Genomic DNA, 15,911 nt, shown 5'->3' on the forward strand with positions numbered 1-15,911 from the left:
TGATGTGCTGAGAATAAATAACCAATACTCAGAGCAGGTCCAGTCAAAAACAAATATTTATTAAGCACATATGTGGTAGATCCACCCGACACCACCCAAAGTGCAGTCCGGTAGATCTCAAAGAGGAAATACACAGCTAACTTCCCCCTCTAAGGCACCTCACTTACAGTCTCAACACTCTTTCACCCCAAGCTGTTTCCTGTTATTCTCTCTTAGCAGCATAAAAATAGGCGATGTCCTCTGCAACTCTGCACAAAGCTTCCTGTTCTGCACAGTTTCAGTCTGGCTAAATAACTTAACCCTCTACAGCATAGCAATGCCCTGAGGCAACAAACCACATTTTCATGCCTTACACTGGCCCTTCAAAAAACACCAACAGCATTATTTTTTTTCAAATAATGCTACCAGACACATCTCTTTCCAATAAAATGATGAGTTGAAGGTGGTGTGACTTTCATTTTTTGGGGAGGACCCCTTTCTGCAAGCTGCACTACATGAGAGACATCTCCATTAGGAGGCAAGATAAAGATCACTATTTTACATGTTTATAGTGAAATAAATGTATATTAAAATATACTTGTATGTGCATGAATATGTTAAGAAGCATATTTGATTGTTTGTTCTACTTTTAAAATTTATTCATACAATAAAACTCTTCATTTTCATTCGTTGCCTCTAGCCCATTTTTTCAGGCAATATAATGCATTTGCATATGTGTGAGAGATGTGTTTGTGTGCATTTATATGATCATAGTCAATGTTTTTACTTTACAATAAAGCTCACTGTCCTCACTTTCTGAGCACAGAAAGTGCACATTCCCTTTATTGTTGCAGTTTCAGAAAATGAAATAACCAGTAAACTTCTTAAGAGCTCATCTACTTTTTGGAGTTTCTGGGTTCATGTTTAGCTGTTTAGATAGCTAGTCAGACTTCTAGCTAGGTCAATTCAGACACTGTAGAGTATTTACACTCAATATGTTCATTTCTTCCCTTCAATAAAAATCAATCAGTTCATCAAATAAAACCAGTCGTTGATGTTGTTTGATTGACAGGACAGATGATTAGAGGTGCAGAGTTTTTACCACAATAACTTAGACTTGGACAGAAGAATGGGTGGAGTTTGTGAGTGAAGGAGCAGCCAGTAAAGGAGTACATCAGAGCTGCAGCACCTACATCATAAAAGGAGACCAGACCCTCCTCATAATCCACAAACACCCCACCTTCTCAGGACCAGGAAGAAGAAAGAGACGGACTGGAGGGTCAGCACATGCTATGTACTCATTTCCATTTCTCAGCACTACAGTCCAGAAACCATTCTGAGGACTCAGTGTGATGTTTCCCTTCCTGTTGATTGACTCTCTGACCACTCCTAAATCCCATTTAGTCTTTCCTTTAACCTGAACCTCAAAGTAAAATCTGCCTGAAGAGAAACTCTGCTCTCCTAAAACAATAGGACAGTAAGAAAATCTCTCTGGGTTGTCTGGAAGATTCTTCCTCACATCACCACAGTGCACTTGTTTTCCATCATCAGACAGGATTAGATTAGTTTGTGCTGTATCAGGATCCAGAGTCACATCCACTGCATACTGTTGGACCCTCTGCAGCTCAGCATCAAACAAGTCATTCATATATTTCCAGACTGTATCGTCCAGCTGAGCCACAGCTCTCACCACAGTTCCCTCATATGATGGTGGACGCACTCTGACCTCTGTCCAGTCCTTGGTTGGTGGAGCAGCTTTCAGGGAGGAGAAACTTTGGAGGAGGTGGAGGTGGTTTTCAGAGCATGAGATTTGCTCCACCTTAGAACTTCTCTCCATCAGCTCAGAGATTTCCTGTTCCAGATCTTTGATGAGACCTTCAGCCTGTTTCTCTGTAGTTTCCTGTTTGTCTTCAATCTCCTTTATGAACTTTTTCAGGCGTCTCTCAACAGACTCCTTCAGAGCAGTGAAGACTTGAACACCTTCTGATTTCTGTCTGTCTGCAGCATCTTTACTCATCTTCACCGACTCTGTGATCTCCTGAATCTTCAGTCGTCTCTTCTGGATCATCTGCTGAATCTCAGCCTCTGTCGTCTCCAGCTCTGTCTTCTTTCCTTCATATTCTTCTCTCAGAGGAACAAACTTGTGGTTCTTGTGGTCTAAAACAGGGCAGAGCACGCAGACACATGTCTGGTCGGTCTTACAGAACAGCTCCAGAGGTTTATCGTGCTTCGTACACATCCTGCCTTCCAGGTTCTCCACAACATCAATCAGTTGATGTCTTTTCAGAGCTTCCTTTGTCAGATGAGGCTCCAGGTGAGTCTGACAGTAGGAGGTCTGACACACCAGGCAGGACTTCAGGGCCTTCAGTTTGGTTCCAGTGCAGAAGTCACAGGGAACTTCTCCTGGTTTGGCAGCTTGTTGCTCTGAGCTGCTGCTGCTGGCTTTCTGCTGAGCTTCATGTCTGAACTGAGCAACCACCTCAGAGATGAAGGTGTTGACCCTCAGCTGAGGTCTAATGTTGAAAGTCTCGTTACACATGGGACACTTACAGCTCTGATTCATGTCCCAGTGCTGACTGATGCAGGTTTTGCAGAAGTTGTGTCCACATGGTGTGCTGACTGGATCAGTGAACACATCCAGACAGATGGAGCACAGAAACTGATCTTCAGATCTCAGATTGCTGGCAGCAGACATGTCTGCACTCTGACAGAGAAAGAAAAGAAATACATTTCATTCAAAATTCAAATTAAATTTCATCTTTTAAAACAGAGAAACAAGCATCAGTAGTCTAAGAAGCTTGGAAAGAAAAGCGTACGGACTTCTATAAGTTTTAAGAGGTTTTAGGTTTCTTTAAGTTTAGTCACAAACTCAGGATAAGGAAGAAGAGGACCTTTTCCATTCACTTGATGCGATACATCATTAATATTATTCTGTATCCATTTCTCATAAAACATTGATTTATTTTTGTCTTTAATACATTTGTTTGTACAAATCAAAGATTTATGCTTGTAGAGAAGAAGACTTTGATAAAGCCACCATCATCTATGTTTGTGTCTGATGACATGTTTGATCCAGTTTACCTTGAATATCGAAGCTGATGTATGTGTAACCCAGTTCCTAAAATCATCTCAAACAAAAGAAAAGAAAAAGTAAAACATTTTATGTTCATTGTTCCTGTTCTTACTGTCCTTGTTTAATGAAAGTGAAACGAGATCAATACATTTATTTAAACATGGAAGGGACACAGATTTATATATGATATGCTCTGGTCAAACAAGGGTTAAGTTTTCTCAGAGGGTTGATGAGCTCCACTCCTCACATGTCAGCCAATCGGTGAAGCTCTATGCAGCTCTTGTCCCTCCTTAGTGCCAGCTCCCAAGTTTGCAGTCTCTTGCTTCTACAGCCGAACAGAGCAGGCAGACTAAAACTTTGCTATCGGTAAGCTGGAGAAATTAACATCTAACGAGTTAAAAAATACCATCTAAACTGATATTTTTCACAAAATATGGTTTTGCACTTGTTGTCGTAGAGGGCAGAGCGAAACCGGAAGGTTTACTGAGCTGTGGCTTCACGTAAACGCTGAGCATACACTCGACGGCGGTAAGCTAAATGTGGCTAATCAGACACGTGATGTGTGGAGTGTGGGTACAGTTGTTGGATGTCTCTGAAATGCACTGCTGTTATGTTAGTTAGATCGTTAACTAAGTCATTTAACATGTGAAATGCTGTAAATGGTTAAAGCAGCTAAAAAATAACTTTATGAGAGATAATTGTAAGCAGACTTTATCCTGCTTCCTGTTTAATTTTAATGTCAATCAGTTGTTTTAGAATACTCAGTATTGAACACTTGGAGGTAATTTTTAGTGTACTTCCACTTGTACTAGTAGGCCTATGGTACAAGCAGGATTAAGCACGTCTATTTTAATACTCCTATTTGTGGACTGAGTCCTTGTGTTTACATGTTATTGAACCTGATTGTTTGCACTTTGTTCAATTTCTGATAAGCATTTGCATATTATTCCATTTCTTAAAAGGGGTAATATACTTATTTATTTGTGATTAGATATATATGTACAGTGAGTTTATTCTGATGAATGTAATTAATGTTTACAATGAAAGTGAATTATATGGTAACTATAATTCCTGAATGTTTGAAACCTTGTAGATAATCTTTAATGTTACTGCAGGTTACAAATAAGTATTGGACCTTGATACTGTGAAATTTTGGATATTGATACTTTGAAACTTGATATTTTAATGTTGTACAACATGATTGAACTGATGATGATTGAACTGATGATGATTGAATTGATGATAGCTGATCTGAATAGTAGTTACTGCACTGTGACACTACTTTAGTTTAATTTGTGAGAGTTATTCCTAAATTGTTCGTGACATATATTTGACCATTGTTTATAGGTCAGGTTTTTTATATGGGACGAATCCAAAGACCAGGTCAGCGATTCCAGAACCCAGAGTGTTCCAGTGTTCACTGGATGGCGAGCCAACCCAAGATCCTAGGAGACGATATACATACACACGCACACTCATTTGCACATTGATGGACTACAATCCTCTACTGTACAAGTAGTACGGTAGGATAGACAATCACACACACTCTTACCATTGGACAGACTCTATTGCAATACACCCGTTTGTCATGGGCCCCACCGATACCATTTGGACTTAAAAAAGACTAATAGTTTTACTTGTGCACAATTTTATTTTATTCTATTTTTTTGCTACTTTGGGGGAAATTTTTATACTGGAAGTTTTGTTAAACCTGTTGTAATACTGTGTTGTTTACAAATTCCTTTTAAAAGGCTTAAAATCACTAAAGCACTTTTAAGCCACACAACTGTGTTTGTCTGGTTTCTCTGCCATTCATGTACCAGAGCTCTAAGAGTCGTTCTTTATCTTCTGATACTAGCCCAAATTACTTATTACCTTGGTAACTATGCATTGGTTCTGTATATAAATCCAGGTAAGTGCTACATATGGAACTTGAACCTATTTAAACCCTTGATTATCAGGATGATTTAGTACACATCTGTTTAAAAAATGAGATTTATTTTTCCACACAAAGTTATAAAGTGCAGCATCGACTGTTTTATGAATGATTTAGGAACATCTATGACTTTTACAGGATACACTAAGTGAGATAAGTCCTCTGTTTTAAATTAAAGGATTCTACCTTTCAGTGATTGATCTCTCAGGAGCCACAGATCAAATCTATATTTGTAATTTTTGGAATTAAATGTTAAAAATGAGAGATAACCCTCTGAGACTGACATTCCCAAATAAGTCACTTGTTGTTTGACAGGAATACCTTTGATTTCTTTATGGACACAAGCCTCTCTGAACAGGACACATTTTATGTTTAAAGTCAGACCTGATACTTCAGAAAAAGCATTAATGCAGTTGATCATTTTTGGTCTGAACTCATCTTTAATTAAGACAGCTGTATCGTACAGTTACGGTGTAACCTTGGTTCTCTTAGTGAGAGACTATCTCTCCACACCGTTACATATTCCATATGTAAGGTGTTACGATCCCCTTTGGTCGTGGTGTGTGGATATTTCTTTAAGACACTCCGGCACGCCCGTCTACGTCCCACAGGTCGGCGCAAAAGCATATTTTTAGAGCACTTCGCTCTCGCTCTGCAGGCCTACTTGTTGTTCCTAGAGTATTTAAAAGTAGAATGGGAGGCAGAGCCTTCAGTTTTCAGGCCCCTCTTCTGTGGAACCAGCTTCCAGTTTGGATTCGGGAGACAGACACTATCTCTACTTTCAAGATTAGGCTTCAAACTTTCCTTTTTGCTAAAGCATATAGTTAGGGCTGGACCAGGTGACCCTGAATCCTCCCTTAGTTATGCTGCAATAGACGTGAGGCTGCCGGGATTCCCATGATGCATTGAGGTTTTCCTTTCCAGTCACCTTTCTCACTCACTATGTGTTAATAGACCTCTCTGCATCGAATCATATCTGTTATTAATCTCTGTCTCTCTTCCACAGCATGTCTTTATCCTGTTTTCCATCTCTCACCCCAACCAATCACAGCAGATGGCCCGCCCTCCCTGAGCCTGGTTCTGCCGGAGGTTTCTTCCTGTTAAAGGGAGTTTTTCCTTCCCACTGTCACCAAAGTGCTTGCTCATAGGGGGTCATATGATTGTTGTGTTTTTCTCTGTTTCTACTGTACAATATAAAGCGCCTTGAGGCGACTGTTGTTGTGATTTGGCGCTATATAAATAAAATTGAATTGAATTGAATAGCGCTTTTCTACTCTGCCTGAGCACTCAAAGCGCTTTATACAACTGAGCTACAGCCACCCACTTGAAAAAAACTTCTTAGAATGACAATAAGGTTTTAGCTCATTACAGTTCTGCACAGTTAAAGAAGGATACAAATAATTATTAGTCAAACTGTTTGTTGAAATAATCCCATCTGATAACACGTGAGATCAATAGATGTGTCACATTCTTTTGTAACCCACAAACTGAACGGTCACTCTCATTTTTCACGTTTTCACTAAACTAAATTTAACTTTATCTAGTTGGTTGTAGCGGAGGCGGAGTCAGTTGGATCTGCTCTCCCTGCCCAGCGACGCAGGGGAAACTAATTATGTCAGGGATACCTACCTTGGCACAAGACTGGCCATGGTCTTTCCACACTCACCACAGTAAATGCAGTGCATCATGTTGTCAGTGTCAAGCCACTTTCTTTTCTCATTACCCACAGCTACATCCACTTCCATCAGGCCCAGGCTACTCACCTCTCTCTATCCGCCTGCACTTTCAAACGAGCCCACACACGTTGGCCTACAGGAATATATGGACCAATCACAGACGTGACTATCTCTGATTGGTTTCGACCATGAAATGGGCATAATGTGTGTCTGTTGTTGACCACACGGACACTTTCAGAGTTGCAGAGACTTTTTCTTTTACTCGAATGGCTGGTCGCACCAGTAAAACCTAGGATGTTTTTTAGTCACACCATTGAGAAATGGCACTCTAGAGCCCTGATGAAGTGAACAGAGTGAAGATTTGTGTAGAAACAGGAAGTGTGATCAGCTGCACTCACCACTGTTGCTGAGAGAAACCTGATAGAATCTTCTTTTAGAGACAAACAGGACTCAACTGCAGCTCTGCTGCTGCTCTCTCACACTTTCACTTCTGGCAAATGAAGCTGAACTTCTCGTTTTTGTTCCGCCTCTTCCTTCCTCTCCCTTTACAGGAAACAGCTGGTCTGTACTCAGTGACTGTGTGCAGTGGGTGGAGGAGTGAGGAGTGGTGTGTGGGTAAAGTTCACACAGTAATGACGGCCTTGGGTGATCAGAAGAAACTCACCTGGATTTCCTTTTTCCACAGCAGATTGAGGCTGTGTCCAGATTAAGAGACCGCACGCCTGAAGTACGCGCACTACGCGTACTACGTGAGTCGCACCACGCGCGCACCACGTGAGTGCGCACCACGCGTAGCACGCCGCACACGCGTGCTCACGTGAGTGCGCACCACGCGCACCACGCCGCACTCACGGCGCACTACGTGCGGTGCGTACTACAAGCACGGGAAGTGCGGAAGTGAGAGGCTTGTGAAATGGGACGGTCTAGCCTTCGTCGCGCTGTTCAGGTTGCCTAGCAACCATGATACTAACCGCGAGAAACGTGTCATACAGCTTTGTGTGACAGAACTGAAGGAGAAAAAATGTTTTGTTGGTGATAGGTTTGTAGCTTGAACCTATTCGCTGGAACGTTGAAGGCAATGTAATCACACAACAAGCAAGACACGAGTAGGCAACATTCTTTATGTTTCACGTGCACGGGAGAGAACTGGACAGGCGCCGTTCCTTCGCTTGACCCCAGTTGCTCTCGTCCGTTCCCCCGTAACACTGCTCTTTTATTGTGGTTACATGAATATGCATAGGTTCATTAACATATGACATCTTATAGGTATACATGTGAACGAAGAATACCGTGTGTGTGTGTGTGTGTGTGTGTGTGTCGGTCTGTGTGTGGGGGTCAAACTGTGACCCCAGGAAGACTCCCCAGAGCCGTCCATCTAAACAAAAGGCACTTAGCCTAAAACAGATATAGATACGTTTATCCTACCATAAAACAATAAGACAAGGTACGACCTCTCCCATGCTCCTAAAATGTGGGTGTGAAAGTCAGAGAGCTCTGGAATGCACACAAAGCTTGCAGACTATTAAGGATCAAACCTCTACCAATCTACACCTAATTATAAAACTCTAAGAATATATAAGTAGATATTTCTAAGCATAAATGACAATCACAATACAAATCTAACATTTCCCCCTTTTGGCAATTATGCTAGAAAAGTCCCCAGTTATGATCACGTCATGTCTGACAGTGTCAATGCAAACATTTTATACTCAGCATATGTAACCGTATACAGTTTGACAAATGTATTAGCAGTTATCCAAGTTCTCATTAATCTCATTCAATGGTAAACTGCATCCTACAAGCAAACAGATGAATTGTTAATGGTCATAAGAGAAATTAACATTTTCAAGATCACTCCAGCTCGGTTGTGCTCCTCCACAAGACATGTAAATCACACGTTTCTCTGCAGAGTGGTTTAAGTTCTGCAGGGTGTCACAACTGTCTCTTCCAGTTGTTTCCATCACTGTCCATAGAACCAGAGTCCAAATGTATGTAGAATAAACAGTCAAACATACCAGTTGGTTTTGTTGTTTGTCAACATGGGTCTCGGCTATCGTGAAAGCTGCAGACCTCTTCAGCACTCTAGTTTTATGGCCTCTGCCAACCCCATCACCTCACTTCAGGCCTCTTTGTCCTGTGGGGATACATATGACTCCTCCATTGTCCATCCTCTGCAGGAAAACCCCTCTGTGGAAAGGGTGCTGGATCCAGTTATCTTACTGCTGTTATGATCCCAGCAGTCTTCAGTGTGCCATCATATGCACAGTATAGTGACACAGCATTGGGTGATGTTCATAGGAAACTGCTGTCATCACCTCCATAGCTTCTGGCTCCTGTGCTTTTCACAGGATCATGATGCCATCCTGGACTCCCCTGCGTTGTCGATGGAGCTTGGCACGCCCCTCATCCTTCAGGTGCCCGTCTGTCGTCCACAATCTCCTCTGTTGGCCTCTGAAAGCCCCTTGGCACAGCTCTCATTCCAACGCAGCTTCGTGGTCCTTGCTGTGGCTGTGGAATCTGATCTCATGATGGGCCCCAAACAGCTCGACCTTTGACCTCAACCACTGCCCGGACTGTCAGCTATGCCTGGAATGGGTTGCTTCTCACTGGGCCTCAGAAGATTTCTCAGGAGATTCCTTTCAGCAATACTCTGACTGCTGCACCTGTATTTCCTTGCTAGGAGGAGAAACTCCTACTTGGAAAGCATGTAAACCATCATCAAACCACATTCTTTAGTTCAGTGAGCTTCATTTATGAACCATCAAAGCCTCATCTGAACACAGATGCACCACTTGCATAGGTTTAATACCCGTCTGAACTGTTAATCACAAAGATCACACAAAAATCATAAAAACATAGTTCAGAAAACATAGAAAACATAGTTTCATGTAACTCTGTAATTCTGGACCCCTCCTCTTGACGCATGGACACTCCCATGAGTCAACTCATCAACCCTAGATTCCTGTCTTAAAGAAAAAGGGTAGCTAGATCATGTCCCAGGCAACATCAGGGCATCTCCCCCTCTGGAGTAGCTCTGTAACCCTGCAATAAAAGATGTTAGTGTGTTTTGCACAGTAAGTGTGCTCAACATCTGGCTCTGCCTGGAGCCATCATACACACCATCATGACCTGGAAAACAAGATCTGGAAGTAAAATCAAACTTCACACTTATAAACAATTGTATCATTAGAGTAATAAAGCATCAACAGGACAAGTATCATGTGCAGGTTTTCTCAAATCAGTAAACTACAATTATTGGCATAATTTGCCTCAGACATGGATCATCCCATGTACTCAGTTAACATTAATGTAATTGGTGACTTCCCTGAAGCAAAGTCACTCCATGTATTTAACACTAGGAGCTCAGTAGTGGCCAGCTAATGAGCCCCATATCAACCTATTCCACAAACACTGCATCTCTTATTCGCTTTCTCATGTTACTTGTCCGTCTCTGCTGAATCCTCTACATGCACTCTTAGAAAAACAAACATTAGCAACACACATGGACAATCCTGGAGGTCAGGCACAAATTGACAGGGTCCAGAGGTGCTATAAAAAGACCATAAAGTTAGCCATCCATAGCTGTGGAAAGAAGTGACACTAGTTTCAACACAGGAAATGTCTCACATGTTATTCATATCATCAAAGTAACCTTCACATTTCCCCAACAACACAGTGTAACAGCATCACCAACTCATAACCTGTAAACACAGTTTTCTTCACACCTGAGCCCAGAAATCCTGTCGTAGAAAACATCAACCAGCTATCCTGGTATAAATCACATGATCAACTCACATGAAGAACTGTAATGCTGTAGAAATGTTAGCGCTGCGCAGGTGTATACACACTTTCTCACAGTTACCTCTGTGAGCAACACAAGGTAGTGAATAACACCCCTGATAGATGCACAGACACAGAAAGTGGCATTTAAAAGGTTAAATCGGTACAGCCAAAGCTCACGCAACCTCAAATGTTGCTGTCATCTTTCTGCTCCAAAAAAAGAGAAACACACATAGATTCATCTGCACCTTTGTCAGGTGGGGGTTAACTTCGCACAGTGATGTCAGTCAGTCTGTCAGCTTCTGTCCGCTTTCACCAGTCAGTCAATTTTTTCTCCTCTTCCACTCATTCATTCATGCATTCATTCATTCTTTCTTTGCTGACAGTGGAAATTATTGTCGCATTTTCATTTCCACTTCTCAGCAAAATGACGTCATTTCAAAAGAAAAGAAGAACTTTATATGGGATTATCTCGCTTAATCCTTTTTTGGGTAGGGACCTATTTTCTAATTGTCCCATATAAGTGGCTTTCTCCAGAGCCCATTGTAATCTTTTGGAGAAACTCACTTGCAACAATTTTCTCGACGATGTGTCGTATAGCGCTTCTGTTCTAATCGTGCAGATCTGCTCAAACAGAGATCATCAAACAAAACTTTCAGTGCACTGTGAAAGTATCAAAATAAAAAGGCCTCGTTCAGTCATGACACATGCTCCTCATCTCAGGAGGGTAAATCATACCATTAGCATGATTTATCATACCATCATACTAATTGGCAGGCTCAACTTCACAACAAAAGAAAAATCATCAGCTAGATTAACTCCAAACCAACCATCAGCAGCACAACACACAACATAAACCTCATGTCTCATTAGCTATGAATTTTAATCCCCAGGACTGTACTTTTTACTCATTTAGGCCACAGATTTTATTTAATTTTCCTTTTTCCCCGTCATCATAAAACATGTGACATGTTGTCATGCATTTCACAAAAGAAGTTTGTTCTTATGTATTCAGAGTTGTGTATCTGGGTGCAGGATTCACTCACACATCACAACAGGAAACTCAGTGTTTTAGAGTCTCCACTCTTACAAACTCCAACACATCCCATTCACTCGTGCTAGAATTCAATCACCTTTCATTGATCTAAGAACAACCAACTAATTTGCATATCAGCTATTAACCCACTAAGTTGACAGGACAACAGAAATGCATGTTCAAAATATTATCACAAAAATAGAATTTCCCTCATACAGTAAATTACTTGTGCTGCATCAATCAGGCAGAAAGCATCTCCCAATTTACTATATTAACAACTAAATTTATTGTCTGATCACTGGTTGGTCAAACCAGAATCTTTTTTTCCCACAAAAGTTAAACTGTTGTCCTGCAACCTAGAGAGTTAACTGTCAGCATTGGATAAATTCAGCATTTGATAACAAGTGTCTGTTAAATTGACACTATTTTAACACTGATGAGAGATAACAAGCTGATCTTCATTGCATGTATGTTTGTTATTAGGCAGGTTTAATCAATGTCTCTGGAGCTGCATCTCCAGCAGGGCATGTTCTTAAAGCTGCCTTTCCTACACACTCCTCTGCTATTAATTGATCCTTTTTAACTAATGTGCTATGAGTCTACTGGTCTTTGCATCACTTCTTATCACACTAAGTGACTTGGACAAGATGATAAACAGACTCACATGCTCAAGATGCTGCCTAATCTTCATGAGCTCTCTTGTGTTTGTGTTAGTAGGGTTAATGCATGTTCTGCTTGTGTGTGTGATTTTGTATATGTTTCTTTTTGCAGTGTTTCAGATTCCTTCACAATTCTCCACTTAAGCAGTCAGTTTTCTTTTCCCCAGGTTTGCTAACCCAAATTTTGATTTCCCACATTAAACAACAGCACTCTCTGTGTTCTCACCTACTGCTCTCACTCTGTTGTCCTCTCCCACTTCAACAGTCCAATAGCCGGCAGTTCTTCTTCAGCTTTGTCCTGTGTTCCACTGTCTCTTCTTGCCATTTTACTCCGAAAGTGGCAAATATCAACCTCCAACAGTCTCCTCAGTTCTCCTCAAACGTTCTTTTCACAAGCACAGTGAATTTGCAGCTTGCTGGAAACACAGTGTCATTCATCCAATCAGTCAGGATGATGGTTTGCTCTTCTTCTCCACTGCTGTTTGTCCACACTGCTGCTGCTTGCTGGGTCTCTTTGCTCAGGACTTCGCTGCTGTCTCTTTATCTGCCATGTTATTGCTCTTTGGAACTGCATTCCTTGTCTTCAGGGATGAGTGAGAGCTCGCTTGTGAGGATGAGGGACACATGGAGCTGTAAATAAGTTAGCCAGAAATTGGCCTGAACATTTCCAATGATGTTAAACTATAATTTCCTTCCGACTGCTGCATATGGGAAATTGATCCAGGTCTGCGTTTCATCTGAAAGTGACACAGTGAGACATTTTGATCATTATTCTCATTACTTAACCAACACACAGAACTCTCTCTCTGTTTTTTGTGAACTCTCCTTTCTTAAAAGCAGAAAGTGAGATTGTAGTTGTTCTTGGCTGATAAACACAAAACCTTTTCCCTATGATTTTCCATCTACAATGTAGATTTTGTCTCTTTTTTACTCTTTTTTTTCTTATAACTGGTGACCTGCAGAATCACCGCTCTCACAATTTGTGACAATTACATTTACACAGCACAAACACACACTGCGACGTCAGGCACATTCACACTCACTTTTTCATCTGCATAAATAAAACATATGGCTGATGATGGTGATCCATAAGTATGATCACAGGTTTATCTAGTTAGTTTTCAACCCAACAAAGGAAATAAACAAAAACATGATGCTGATGCTATGAACACTCTACACACATGAATCAAGATCCAGGAAAACTGCTGCGCATCTGAAAGAAGAAGCTGAACTCACGGATACGCTACATACTCGAGTTATCATAGTTCTGTTTCTCTCTCTTTGATGAGTTCTCAGCCAGCTCCTGATCTGATAATGTGTAGCTTGCTCATCAGCTCAGAAGAGACAGCAACACAACCTCACACAGTGGTTGCGTGCTTTGCCCACAGTGGCAAAGACTTGCATTTTCATATTCAACTCAGCTTCTCCATCATGTAGTTTTCAGCTGTTTCACACAGGGTTCAACATATTAGTTGTTTTCATAGCTGTGCTCTATATCTCAACAATGGCTCATAATAAGACGACAGTCTTTCAAACAGGTCAAGTGCCTCTATGCACTTCATTAGTTTAAATATTTGCCTATTTTACTTCATCTCATATGTCATTGTACTAAATTTGAGCAACCTTAAGCTTAATGCAGATTACTGTTAACAACTGGTTAAAGTAATGGTCTGGAGCACAGGCTGTTGTTGATCAGGGCAATCTAAAGAATCATCTAAACCATTTTGTGTCAGCAAAGGGTGGGGGAAAGCCATTCACCAGAGCATAGCTTAACTGCTGCTGATGTGGGCTGGCCTTCTCCACACGCTCTTCAAGGCTGCTGTTTTCCTAAAAACTTCTAACATTTGAGATTCTCCCGTGACTAGTTTACGCTCATAACAGTTATGAGAATATAAATACCTCGCACTGTTGGGAGTAAATTCTTGCAAAAATGTGTTGTCTCCCTGTGAGGCAGTCTCACTTGCTCGGGAACCCATGATAACAACAACCGTGTCACAGACCATGCCTGCTCCGCAGCATTCACACAACAACAACACAAAATAGGCCTATTGTCCAGCACAGTCTGGACTCCATGAACTTCTCGACGCCTCACAAAGTGGCGGAGAACTCAACGCCTCACAAAGTGGCGGAGGACCCACTACAGTACCTCACAAAGTGGTCTGTACCTATCGCTAGCGAACTTCTCAACGCCTCACAAAGTGGCGGAGAACAACACAACCACACGGTCATAGAGTCGGGCTCTTTGAACTTACTCGGCGTTGCTTAGCGTGTAATATCAGCCTCGGATCCCGCCGATCGTCATTCGTCGAGAGAGAAAGCGGACAGCTCATCCACCGCCCGATGACAAATTCTCACGTCTCGCTGACGTCAGGGTTCTCTCCTTGGTGAATGCCGACTCCAGGGATCCGGCTCAAGGACCAATTAATGATAGGTTTGTAGCTTGAACCTATTCGCTGGAACGTTGAAGGCAATGTAATCACACAACAAGCAAGACCCGAGTAGGCAACATTCTTTATGTTTCACGTGCACGGGAGAGAACTGGACAGGCGCCGTTCCTTCGCTTGACCCCAGTTGCTCTCGTCCGTTCCCCCGTAACACTGCTCTTTTATTGTGGTTACATGAATATGCATAGGTTCATTAACATATGACATCTTATAGGTATACATGTGAACGAAGAATACCGTGTGTGTGTGTGTGTGTGTGTGTGTGTGTCGGTCTGTGTGTGGGGGTCAAACTGTGACCCCAGGAAGACTCCCCAGAGCCGTCCATCTAAACAAAAGGCACTTAGCCTAAAACAGATATAGATACGTTTATCCTACCATAAAACAATAAGACAAGGTACGACCTCTCCCATGCTCCTAAAATGTGGGTGTGAAAGTCAGAGAGCTCTGGAATGCACACAAAGCTTGCAGACTATTAAGGATCAAACCTCTACCAATCTACACCTAATTATAAAACTCTAAGAATATATAAGTAGATATTTCTAAGCATAAATGACAATCACAATACAAATCTAACAGTTGGTCCTTCATTTTTGTCATGACATCACTGTGATTAGTTGAGTATCTGAGGCTGAGACCACAGGACTGTAAAACATGATTGTTGGGCTTCATTTCTGTACTGAACAGTCATTTCAAGATTAGCTAGTAAATAACAATTAGCTAATGTTGTTCATGAGACTAAAATCATCTCACTTTGGTAATGTAAATATAATATGGCCAATATTATATGTATTGTCAGATTATTATTATGATATATATATATATATATATATATATATATATATATATATATATATATATATATATATATATATATATATATATATATATATATAATTTTAATCCCACAACTGTTTATAACTTACATAGTTCACATTTCTGTATAACTGTATATCTCAGATTTCTGTATAGTTTTTATTTCATATTTATATCCTGTTCATAGCCTGTACATAGCTTGTACTCACTACAGCCTGTACATACTTATAGTTATAGAATATTCATAACATACTTCACACTGTGTACATTATAACATACCATAATAGACCCATTTCTGTAATATACTTACACATCTCTATTATTGCTAATTTATATTGTAATATATCTATATCACGACTAAAGCACTTTCTGGATGGATGCAAACTGCATTTCGTTGCCCTGTACCTGTGACATGTGCAATGACAATAAAGTTGAATTCTATTCTATTCTAATTCTATATATATATATATATATGTATATATATATATATATATACATATATATATGTATATGTG

General features: G+C 40.9%; 1 long non-coding RNA gene and 1 pseudogene across 1 annotated transcript; one reads left to right on the forward strand and one right to left on the reverse strand.

Annotated features, from left to right (window-relative positions):
• Nucleotides 1-784: 784 nt before the first annotated feature.
• Nucleotides 785-7,138, reverse strand: LOC120438022 (annotated as a pseudogene).
• On the forward strand, nt 3,344-4,835 carry LOC120438027. Its single transcript, XR_005611603.1, has 3 exons — nt 3,344-3,418; nt 3,510-3,580; nt 4,400-4,835. It is a non-coding gene; the product is annotated as an uncharacterized LOC120438027 (long non-coding RNA).
• Nucleotides 7,139-15,911: the final 8,773 nt, after the last annotated feature.

The sequence above is a fragment of the Oreochromis aureus genome, linkage group 3 (genome assembly GCF_013358895.1).
Source record: "Oreochromis aureus strain Israel breed Guangdong linkage group 3, ZZ_aureus, whole genome shotgun sequence".
In the NCBI taxonomy this organism is placed as follows: Eukaryota; Metazoa; Chordata; class Actinopteri; order Cichliformes; family Cichlidae; genus Oreochromis; species Oreochromis aureus.